Source organism: Nicotiana tabacum, chromosome 10 (assembly GCF_000715075.1).
Source record: "Nicotiana tabacum cultivar K326 chromosome 10, ASM71507v2, whole genome shotgun sequence".
Taxonomy (NCBI): Eukaryota; Viridiplantae; Streptophyta; class Magnoliopsida; order Solanales; family Solanaceae; genus Nicotiana; species Nicotiana tabacum.
Window position 1 is genome coordinate 114,619,859 of NC_134089.1, and position 11,633 is coordinate 114,631,491.

Genomic DNA, 11,633 nt, shown 5'->3' on the forward strand with positions numbered 1-11,633 from the left:
TCCTTCCTATCCCAAAGCTATCAGAATACAATTTCAACGTTAGCATAGTAGAGTTGGTGTCCGCCATGAGAAACATCAAAGAAGTACATTTCCCGAAACCAATAAGATATGATCCCAGCCAGAGAGATCCCAACTTATGGTGTGGATACCATGGGACAAATGACCACCGGATTGGGGATTGCTGACATCTCCGAGAAGAAGTGGGAACATTGTTAAAGAATGGTCATCTCAGAGAATTCTTAAGTGATCGAGCTAAGAACAATCATGGTCATAATCGGGACAGTGCGGAATCCTCGAAAGCAGGAGAAGATCCCCCGCGCCAAACGATCAACATGATCTTTGGGGGGAACAAGATCAACATGGTTACCTTTTCGGCAGCAAAAAAGACAAAAGTATCAATAACCCATAGAAAAAGGCTCCGGGAAGTCGCCGCAGACGATATCACTTTCACGGAGGAGAATGCACACAGATTGCTGCTACTACACAATGATGCACTGGTTATTTCTTTAAATGTGCTAGACTTTAAAATTAAATGTGTTCTAGTGGATCCAAGAAGGAGAATATTGGAGCAAGCTAAACTCACCGGAAGTATTATTCTAGCAACAAAATTCCTCGCCGGATTCAACCCCGCGAGCGTGACAACCCGAGGGGAGATTCTGCTTCCCACGAACACCGAAGAGGTAATGAAAACAACTCTTTTCGAAGTGGTACACACTGATATGAGATATAACATTATTCTAGTGGAAGACCATGGTTGCACGAGATAAAAGTTGTACCATCAACATATCATCAATTGCTAAAGTTTCTAATTCTTGAGGGGGTTAAACAGATAAGGGGTGACCAACCGGTGGCAAAGGAGATGAATGCAATTTCGGTCTCCAGTAGTAAATAAAAGGGACGTGTGTCATAGCAACTACAGAAATCGGCGCCTGCTCCCGAACTAGATGAAGTTAGCCCGGGGGCAAAAATGTCAAAATATTATCAGGTGTCGTGGTATTTCCAGGTTCCAGAAAAGACGGATGCAATGAAATCCACAGTGGAGGAGCTTGAGCAAGTTGCATTGTTCGAAAAATTCCTAGAAAGGAAATTCCACTTAAGGACAGGACTACACCCCGAACTCAGGTATGGCTTTATTGAATTTCTTAAATCTAACGCCGATTATTTTGCATGGTCGCATGCGGATATGACATGTATCCCAACAGAGGTAGCCGTATATAAGTTAAGTATGTACCCCAACATACCTCTGATAAGACAAAAGAAACGCCCTATCGCGAAAGTCAGGAATAAATTCGTCAAAGAGGAGGTAACTCGCTTACTTAACATGGGGTCGATCCGAGAGTTAAAGTATTCCGACTGACTAGCCAATGTAGTAATAGTTCCTAAGAAGAACAATCGATTTTGCATGTGTGTCTCTTAATAAGTCATGCCCGAAAGATTCTTTCCCACTACCATACATCGATCGAAGGATTGATGTCACGGTCGGGCACGAGTTAATGAGTTTCCTTGATGCCTATTTTTGGTACAACCAAAGATGAACCCCGATGATCAGGAAAAGACTTTGTTTATAATGAATTTCGGTTAAAGAATGCCGGAGCCACTTATCAGCGGCTCGTGAACAAGATGTTTGAAAAAAGAAAAGAAGAACTATGGAAGTTTATGTAGACGATATGCTCGTTAAGTCTTTAAATGCAGATGATCACCTTATGCATCTGCAATAAACCTTTGATATCCTAAGGAAGCATAACATGAAGCTTAACCCTAAAAAATGCGCGTTCGGAGTTAGCTCCGACAAATTACTAGGATTTTTGGTATCGCAAAAGAGGCATTGAGGTAAATCCCGACAAGATTAAAGGCATCGAAGATATCCCAGACCAACTGTGAAACGTGAAGGAAGTTCAAAGCCTCACAGGGAGATTGGCAGCCTTGAGCAGTTTCATTTCCTGGTCATCAGAAAACTTTCATCTTCTTCACACTACTCAAAAAGAAAAATAATTTCGAATGGACCCCAGAGTGCCAGCAGGCCTTAAGAGATTTGAAAAGGTACTTGTCAAGCCCTCCATTACTTTCAAAACCAAAAGAAGGTGAAACATTGTTAGTCTACCTCGCGGTCTCGGATGTTGCAGTAAGTGCGATTTTAGTCCGCGAGGATGAAGGTACGCAATCTCCCATTTAATATGTTAGTAAAATTTCAACGGGAACAGAAGCTCGCTACCACATTTGGAGAAATTGGCCTTAGCTCGTGTAATCGCCGCTCGGAAGTTGAGACCCTACTTCCAATGTCACCTGACAGCCATGGTGACCACTTTCCCTTTGCGAAACATCCTTCACAACCCTGAGCTCTCAGATAGATTGGCCAAATAGGATATCGAAATGAGTGAGTTTGACATAGAATATAAACCAATGAGTGCAATTAAGTTACAAGTCTTGGCTAACTTTGTGGTCGATTTCAATTCGGGAGTGCTGCCTTTGGCAACCAAAGAGGCAGTAATGGTGTCGGAATCAACATCAAGGGTTTGGACATTATTTACGGATAGAGCTTCCAATGGAAAAGGTTACGGGCTTGGTATAGTATTAATCATGCCTTCGGGGGAAACCCTCAGGCAAGCCATCAGAATGGTTCCTTTAACTAACAATGAAGCAGAGTATGAAGCTTTGATTGCAGGACTCGAACTAGCTCGTGGACTTGATTTCGAGGTCATCAAAATCAAATGCGACTCACAGCTAGTAGTAAATCATGTCTACGGGATCTTCAAAACCAAAGAGGAGCGCATGTAGCAATACATGGTGAAGGTCCAGGCTTAGTTGGAACGATTCCGGGAGTAGTCGATTACTCATATCCCAAGGGAAGGTAATGCAGAAGTAGACATATTGGCTAACCTCGGATTATCAACAAAAATAAAGGGATCAGAATCCAAGACGGTAGTACAACTGATGAACTCAGTCCTAGATACAGATGGTTATTATAAGGTAAATACGACTAATTTAGTCTGGGACTGGAGGAATGAAATCATCGATTATCTAGAGCACAGGAAGTTACCTGAAGATCCCAAAGCATCCCGGGCGTTGCACACCAGATTAGCACGATATAACTTCAAGAGAGGCCAATTGTATAGAAAACTTTTCAAGGCCCGCTGGCCCAATGCTTAAGGGCATCCAAAGATGATTACGTCATGCGAGAAGTCCACAAAGGGATATGCGACAACCATTCCAGTGCAGATTCCTTAGTACTGAAGTTGGTAAGGGCAGGATATTATTGTCCCCGCATGGAACAAGACACTAAAGACTTCGTACGAAAATGTGATAAGTGCCAACGCTACGCACCACTGGTGCATCGATTGGAAGAACCCTTACATTCAGTTCTATCCCCGTGGCCGTTCATGAAGTGGGAGATAGACATCGTCGGACCACTACCAACGGCTCCCGAAAGGTAAGATTTCTTTTAATTTTGACTAACGATTTTTCTAAGTGGCTAGAAGCAGGTCCTTATTAGAGGATCAGCAAGCGTGAAGTGGTGGATTTCTTGTGGAAAAATATAATTTGTAGGTTCGAAATACCAAAATAGATAGCATACGATAATGGGCCACAATATATCGGTGCAAAAGTCACAAAGTTCCTCGAAGACTTGAAAATAAAGAGGATCACATCTTCACCCTATCATCCGAGCGTACGGTCAAGAGGATTCAACGAACAAAGTGATTATACAAAACCTCAAGAAAAGGTCGGAAGCGGATAAAGGTAATTGGCCCGAGGAATTACCATGATTTTTATGGGCATACCAAATGACGGCCAAATCGAGCACAGGAGAAACTCCATTTTCCCTTGTGTACGGTGCTGAAGCTTTAATCCAGTAGAAGTAGGGGATCCCACCTTGAGATATTTCCAAGCAAATGAAGAATCAAACAACGAAGCAATGTTAGTCAACTTAGAGCTACTCAATGAGCGCATGGACTTGGCGCATGTAAGAATGGCAGTCCAAAAGTAGAGAATGGAGCGGTATTATAATCAAAGAGCCAACCTCTGTTATTTCAAAGTAGGAGACTTGGTCCTAAGGAAAGTAACTCAAAACAGCCGGGAGCATAACACAGGTAAACTAGGTCCAACATGGGAAGGCCCCTATCGGGTTTCAGCTGTCACCGAGAAAGGATCATATGAATTGGAGAATCAAAATGGAGAAAAGTTGCCCAACAATTGGAACGTGGTGCACCTCAAAAGATATTACTGCTGATGAACATCACCCAAACTAAAAGTATGTGTTGTACTATTTTTTCCTTCGTTCAACTTTTGTCCCAATTGAGTTTTTCTGGCAAGGTTTTTAACAAGGCAGCAAAAAAAAGCATACTACGAATAAAACTTCAACAGCAGCAATAAGACCTTTAATAACAAGGCACACAAGCAAAGATTCACTCTGGGACGGTTAGATAGTCTGTGACTCTATAGCAAAATTTCCATCGGGAAATTAAGTTTTCTATAGGACAAATTTTATCCGACCGTTCATAAGTGCAAGCCATTAAAGGATTGTTAGATAGTATTTTTCTCGATAGCATAAATTCCTAAGGGGAAGCGAGGTTTGTTACCGAGCATAAAGTTGTCTAGCAATTCATTAATGGGACCCCTAAAGGTGCAAGACGTCAAGTGTTCCAATTTGCATTCTTTGCATTCGAACATTGGGGGGGGGGGGCGATATGAGGATACGGCAATAATGACTGCCACATCAACCGGAAAACAAAAAATCAAAAACATAACTATATCATCGGGACCGGGGACTACGCAGACAGTCCCGTAGAAATAAGTTGTACAAATTAGCCACAAGTAATGGCAATTTCATTTTACCATTGCAAATGGTTATGTACTTTTTGAAAATAGAAGTAATAAAATAAAATGAAATCCTTTTGTTTTTATCTTGTTTCTTATCTGAACGATGAATTAACTTTGTCATTTGAAATTTAAACAAGTGCTTCAAATGCTAATGCCGTAATGAACAGGAGACATCCTCTTCAAGAGCACCATAAACATAAGAGGGCCCTCTCTATAAAAACCCTCATGATACAAGGTTGGTTTCTGAAGAATTTATGCCCAGAATCAAAATGGCTTCGGGAAAAAAATACACCTGAAGTCGTATACGAAAGGACGCAAAAAGTAAACTTGTGCAAATACTTATCAAATCCCTCACGAAAAAGGGTTGATGCCCAGAGCCAAAATGCTTTCGGGGAAAATACACCCCAGGCTTCACATAATAAGATGCAAACGGAATAACTTGCATAAAACCCCTAAACAAAGGAAGAAAATGTAAAGATTAAAGGCTTGCATGAATATTCAAACGAAAGAAAGACTCAAACAAAAAGATGTTTTTATTTACAATAACATGCCAAAACAACACAGATATAAGAATTGGAAATAGAAAAGAAAAGCTATATTGCAGTATCTCTGGAACCAGGAGGAAGAGAAGTGTCCGCACCCCTGAGAGAAGTAGGTGGATCCACCGATGGCTCAATATTTGGTCATCACCAGTTTGGCCTTCAAAATCATCATCCTCCGATTCTTCTTCAGTTACCGAGAACTCAGAATCGAAACTAGAAGGACCAGGAGCATCAAACCTCGCTAGGAGTCCATATTTTGTAGCTAAATAAAGCTCACCAGCCTTAGCAATTTCAGCATCAAAATCAATGATACCAGCTTTGGCCTCTTCCAAGGTTTTTCTCCTCATGCTGTACATAGTGTAAGTTTTCTCAACAATAAGGGAATCCTCTCGGTGCTTGAGTTCTTCTTTGAGTCGGGTTACCTAGGTTGAAAAGCTTTCCCGATGGATCGAACAAATTTGAGTCTAACATCAAGGTCACGAACAGTTGAACTAAAGAGCCTATTATGCTCGATAGTTTTCCTGTACTTCTCCTCCAACTAGGAACGTTTCACCCATATAGCAGAAAGCTCTTCAGTTTTGGAATTCAAGACTGCCTCCAAATTATTCGATCTTTTAGCGGTGGCAACCTCAAGATCGGATGCAGCAAGAACGACGTTATGGACTTCAACCCATTTAGCTTTAGCTTCTTCAAATTGAACCCTCAATGAGGCGATCTCTTGGCTAAGGGCTTCCACCTCTTTCTCACTTTGCTGCAAACGAGCTTCCAATACAATGGCCTCAGTGGCCTTGGCTTCCAGTCCCGAGAGGCGAGCAACACTTTGCTCCCGCTCTGCCAAAAGCTGATCCCGTGCAGAAGTAATTTCTTCTTTCTCGCGAATCAACTTCCGAAGGCCCTCGAAATCAAGAAAGTTGGCCCACAAAGCAAGAAAGGTAAAACTCAGAATACGTTCATACAAAAGTAGAAGAAATAACAAAGGAAGAAAGGAATGTACCGCTGCGGCATTGTGCATGGCATTATTCAACGAACACTCTCTTGAGAGTGCCTGAATCTTTTCCCAATCTTGGCTTCAGATAATTAGCAAGCTCCACCGTCCGGGATAGCAAGTTGCATCCAGTAGAGACCGAAAGAGTAGCATTCCTTCTCCTTTGTGGATCTTCAAAAGGGGCAGCATAATTTTCCCCCAAGATCCCATGAACTGGGGAATGGAGAAGAGGAACACATTCTTCATGGCTAGATGCAGTCGGTGGAGATGATGTAGCAGTTATTGGTGGAAGAGTTGATGAAGATGGAAATGATGTAGCAGTTGCTGGTGTTGGTGAAGATGGAAATGAAGCTGATGGAGTTGAAAAATGAGAACCAGCTGCATCAAATGTAGTGCTGGTTGTTGTATGATCGCCAACCTAAGACAACAGGGACTCGGTACTCAGCCCCGCAGTATTGGGCACAGCAATTGGGGCCCTAAAATGGGAGTTAGCATTTTCTACTAAATAAAAGTCCCCCCAAAGTGCTGAGGCGTCATCCTCGATTAGTGTAACTAACTCAACAGATTGAGCATTCTGTTGAGTTAATCATAAACGTCACCTTCTGTGTAGAGAAGCTCCATCATCACTAGCTTCTCTATCATCGTCGATTATCATGGTGTCTATGACCAGCCCAGGAGAAAGGCTAGTGATCACAACTTCCGGAGATGACTGGGGGGCAATAGTCTTCTCCCTCTTATTCTTTTCCCCGGCCACGGAAGAACGCCTTCTTTTTGGTTTCTTGTTCTCTGGCCAAGGACTCCATAGTAAAACACATGTGCCTGAAGCAGGCCTGGAGACACCTGTTCGAGTAAGCGCTTCCTGAAGCAGCCTCGCCGCATCAGCAAGATCAACCAAAACATCCTCCTCGGGGACAACAGCAGAGCCCGCAGGCAGACCTGATTTCAAGAAAAAGATAGAAGGGATAAATCAATTTCCTTACATAAAAAGTTGAGACAAGGTTAGTCTAAATTACCATAATTTTTGGCCTTCCACCCGTATTTGATGGACATCTCTTTCCACATATGGGTCTCGGGCATAGTAACATACAAGATCTTTTGGACCCACTGGCCCAAGCCTTCAACTATAGGGTAGCCCATCAAATTGCTGAAAGAAGCATAGAATGAAGGATCAATACAAATATTCAAGAATCCCTAATCAACTAAATATGAAACAAAAAGTTTACGAGTGCGGTTCCACGCTTTCGGAAAGGATGAAGCTGTCACCGGGATGATATCACTGGTAGCAATTGAAATGAACCGTTCCATATATCCACGGTCATTGTCGTCATCCATACTAGATAATAGAGCATGATGGCCACACTTGCAAAGGTTTATCATTCCCTCGCGGAAGATCTTGTGAGAATAAAGATTCATCATTTGAGTTAAAGATAGCTCATCTCCTGTTTCCTAGCATAAACGCTGAAGGCAGACAACCGTCCTCCATGCAAATGGACTTACTTATGCAAAACATACCTGGTAGCAGAAACAAAACTCTGCAATAACAGAGTCAAGCTCTCCGTTCAAAGAAAACTCACCCAAAGTAAAGGGATACATGTAAAAGTATGTAAAACCCTCCTTGGGTAGGGTCACTCGCTCCGATAGATCAGGAGTAACAATATCCAAATCATGGCAGTTGTAGTCTTCCTTTACAGCAGGAATGCTAGAAGGACGGATAGAATAAGGATACCTACTGACAGCCCATGTACGAGGGTTAGCAGTAGGAAATTTCTCTTCAAAGTCTTTTGTGGTAACAAGACTTCTAGGGATGATGGATCATACTGTTGGAGGAGCAGAGTCCTCGGCCTTGTTCTTGTTCTTTAAAGAACTGATAGTTTTGAGGAAGAAGCTATTGTACGAAAGAAAGAAAATGTTTTTGCTTGAAGAGAATTAGGGAAAAGATGAAGAGCAGGATGCAAGTCGAATAAAGGAAGCTTGGAAAATTATGGAGTATAAGGGAGAAAGTTGATGTGTATAAGCAAAAGTTTTGGCGGCTAAATTCATGGCCATGATTACCTTGATAATTGGCAAAAGCTATGCTAAATCGTGGGATGATGCATGTTCGAGGCATTAAATGCGGAAAGACGTGCGTCTAATCAACCGTCAGAAGCCTTTAATAGAAGTTATTGTAATTCCTGCCAAAAGAATATTTTTACCAACTTCCCGGTAACACAAAGTTATATCACCGGAAAGTAGGGGTACTATCTGTATAAGGTAAAATACGTTATGCCACATGACCATCCAAAAGAGGGACACGTGGAACCTAAGACGGACGAAATATCCAAGATTGAAGGTAGCTGTTCCGTCTGTCACCGGGGAGAATAATGCTCATAAAGATGTAATAGATACTCCTCGCCCAGTAACATTTAGTAGGGAATATTCCATGGCATTAAATACGATTACTCGTTACAAAGAATTTGACATTTATGCTCACCGTTATATCCTCATCAATGACCCTCATAATTGACATTAAAGAGGGGAACGATCCTAGGACCTCTTTCCCTAGACGTAGCTATAAATGGTAAGCTCAGCTATCATTGTAAGGGGATATAAATTTTTCTTTCAAACTAATACTACACTCTATCCAAAGCTTAAATATAATTTTATTTTCTTGCCTTTCTATTTCATTATTTTTGTGCCCGTGACCATTGTGTTTCTGCTATTTCGTCTCTATCGCAAGGCTAAGTATTGTATATTTCTTCAATTATCTTACTATTTCAGGATTAAGTTAATTCACTTGTCTAGAAACCACGTATAAATTTAACTGTACCGCTTTACAAGTAAACACACCTGTACTAAAACCTTCTTTCACAGGAATGGCAGAATATGCTAATTTTAGATGGTAAGGGAGAAATTATGGGCACATATAATTTACGATTTGAATTTGGAATATTACTATAATTTATATGTCTTCAAGTTTTGAGGTTCATGAATTTCTGTTCGAAATACTATTGCAACTCATTTGATTTATTATGTTCCAAAATTAATTATTTGTACTTATTTGTTAATAAATTGTTTAGCACGTATTATCAGGACCGAGCCAATACAATTGGGTGTCAATGAACCCATAACTTACACTCTACCGTTCCCCCAGTTGATATCTCCCCGGTAAATAAAAAAAATTCACATACAGTTAATATTTATATAAATCAAATGAATTCAAGATATGTGTAAGTTTTAATCAATTTACCATGGTTGAATGCGTTGTACTCATATTTTATTGAGTTTTATAGGTTATTAGTTAAACCACAGTTTTTCTTAATTGTGATATCTATATTTATTTTTCAAGCGTGGTGTTACCGATCCAATCGCACTAGCTAGTTATACAGTTCAGATTTTTCAAAAATATCATCGGACGCATGTTGGATCTTCCAAAGTAGTGTATTTTTGGAGGATCCACCACTAGAGGTGCATCCCGTGCAATAGCTACAGACTTTTGTTTAAATTCTGTATTTATATTGAACAATCAATTAAATGTATAGGAATATTTCGTTTGGAACCTAATCCGTTAATCCGGTTAGTATTGTATATTAACTTGAGATTTTTGTAGAAATTTATAAATTTAAAATCTTGGATCTGCGTGTCCAATAAAATAATGGAGAGTATGTAAGGAAACAAGATCTGATATTCGATTGAGCTGAAGGGTAACACTATATGATCCTCAATCCTTAGGGAAAACATGGAGAATGAAAAACAAGAAAAGAGAGGTTCCAAACTGGTACAAGGTAGCTAATAAAATAAAAAGCAAACTTCATCCACACCTATTCTAATTGTTGTTGCTGCTATATATGCTATTCCTTGCCAAGCAATTCTTGTCCCTTCTCTAACGGCTTGACAGATACAAAATTCTCTTTTGGATTGGGGACCACATAGTGGTGTAAGTGACTTGGCAAATGCCTCTCTCTAGTACTGCGTCTATGTATTGTTGGAGTGTGCTGCTGATTCATTATTGCTGACCCCGTGAAGATGAACCTGCCCTCAAGGTTCAGATTCGGGAACTTCTGCAGAATAGCGTGAGTATCCTCCCAAGTTGCATCACAAGCAGGAAGTCCAGACCATTTGATAAGACATTGTGGAACCTGATGTGCTCCCCTCGAAATAGTGCGAGTTCACAAGACATCTTTAGGTTGTAGTATCAAGGAAGAGAATTGATCCAAAAGGTCAATAGGAGTGACCTGGTGCGATGGATTGCCCAGACACTTGTGGAAAACAGAAACATGAAATACGCGGTGAATTTTGGAGGATGAGGGTAGTTCCAACTTATAAGCAACTTCGCCAATGCATTGTATAATCTGAAAGGGACCAAAGAATCGTCTTCTCAGTTTGTTATTGATGCTGCAGACGGATGGAGAGCTGACGATAGGGACACAAACGAACATAAACCCAATCACCTACTTCAAACACAACCTCTCGACGACCTTTATCTGCATAAACCTTCATACGCTCTTGTGCCTCCATTAAATTTGCCTTTAATATAGCCAAAACCTCATCACGTTGGCAAAGAGAAGCAGCCACGACTGCATTAGTTAAATTATCTTTGACATAGTGTAAAACAGTTGGTAGAAGACGACCATATACTACCTCAAAAGGAGTTACTTTAGAACTATGGTGATAGGATGTGTTATACTAGAATTCGGCCCATGGGAACAAAGAAAACCAAGCAGTTGGTGTATCAGCGGCGAAGCAACGAAGGTTCATCTCGAGACATTTGTTGAGAGCCTCGGTTTGACCATCTGATTTTGAGTGATAAGCAGAACTCATAGCCAATTATGTTCCCTGAAGCTTGTGCAGTTCACGCTAGAATTTAGAGAGAAACAAAGGGTCCCTATCCGATACAATAGTGACTGGAAAACCATGGAGGCGAATAAACTCCTATACAAATACCTCTGCTACTTTATGACTGGTGAAGTTTGTGGGCAAGGCAATAAAATGGCCGTATTTGGACAAACAATCCACAATGACCAAAATAACAGTACGACCATTGGAAGGAGGCAAATTCGTAATGAAATCTATTGAAATATTTTCGAAGATAACCAGAAAAAATAAGTACTTTCATTATTATTAAATGTTAATAAGCAAGACTTTTTCTTAACTCCTATTTTACTTCACATACTGGAATTGGCAAAGAAGACCCTCCTGAAAGGAAAAGTGAGGTAAGACAGTTAGATCACTCTCCAATTTCCTTTGCAAGGCTAATAACTTAGGATCTATTTGTTCAGAGCCCGCAGCCGGTCAATTAAAGCCAATTCAGTAAC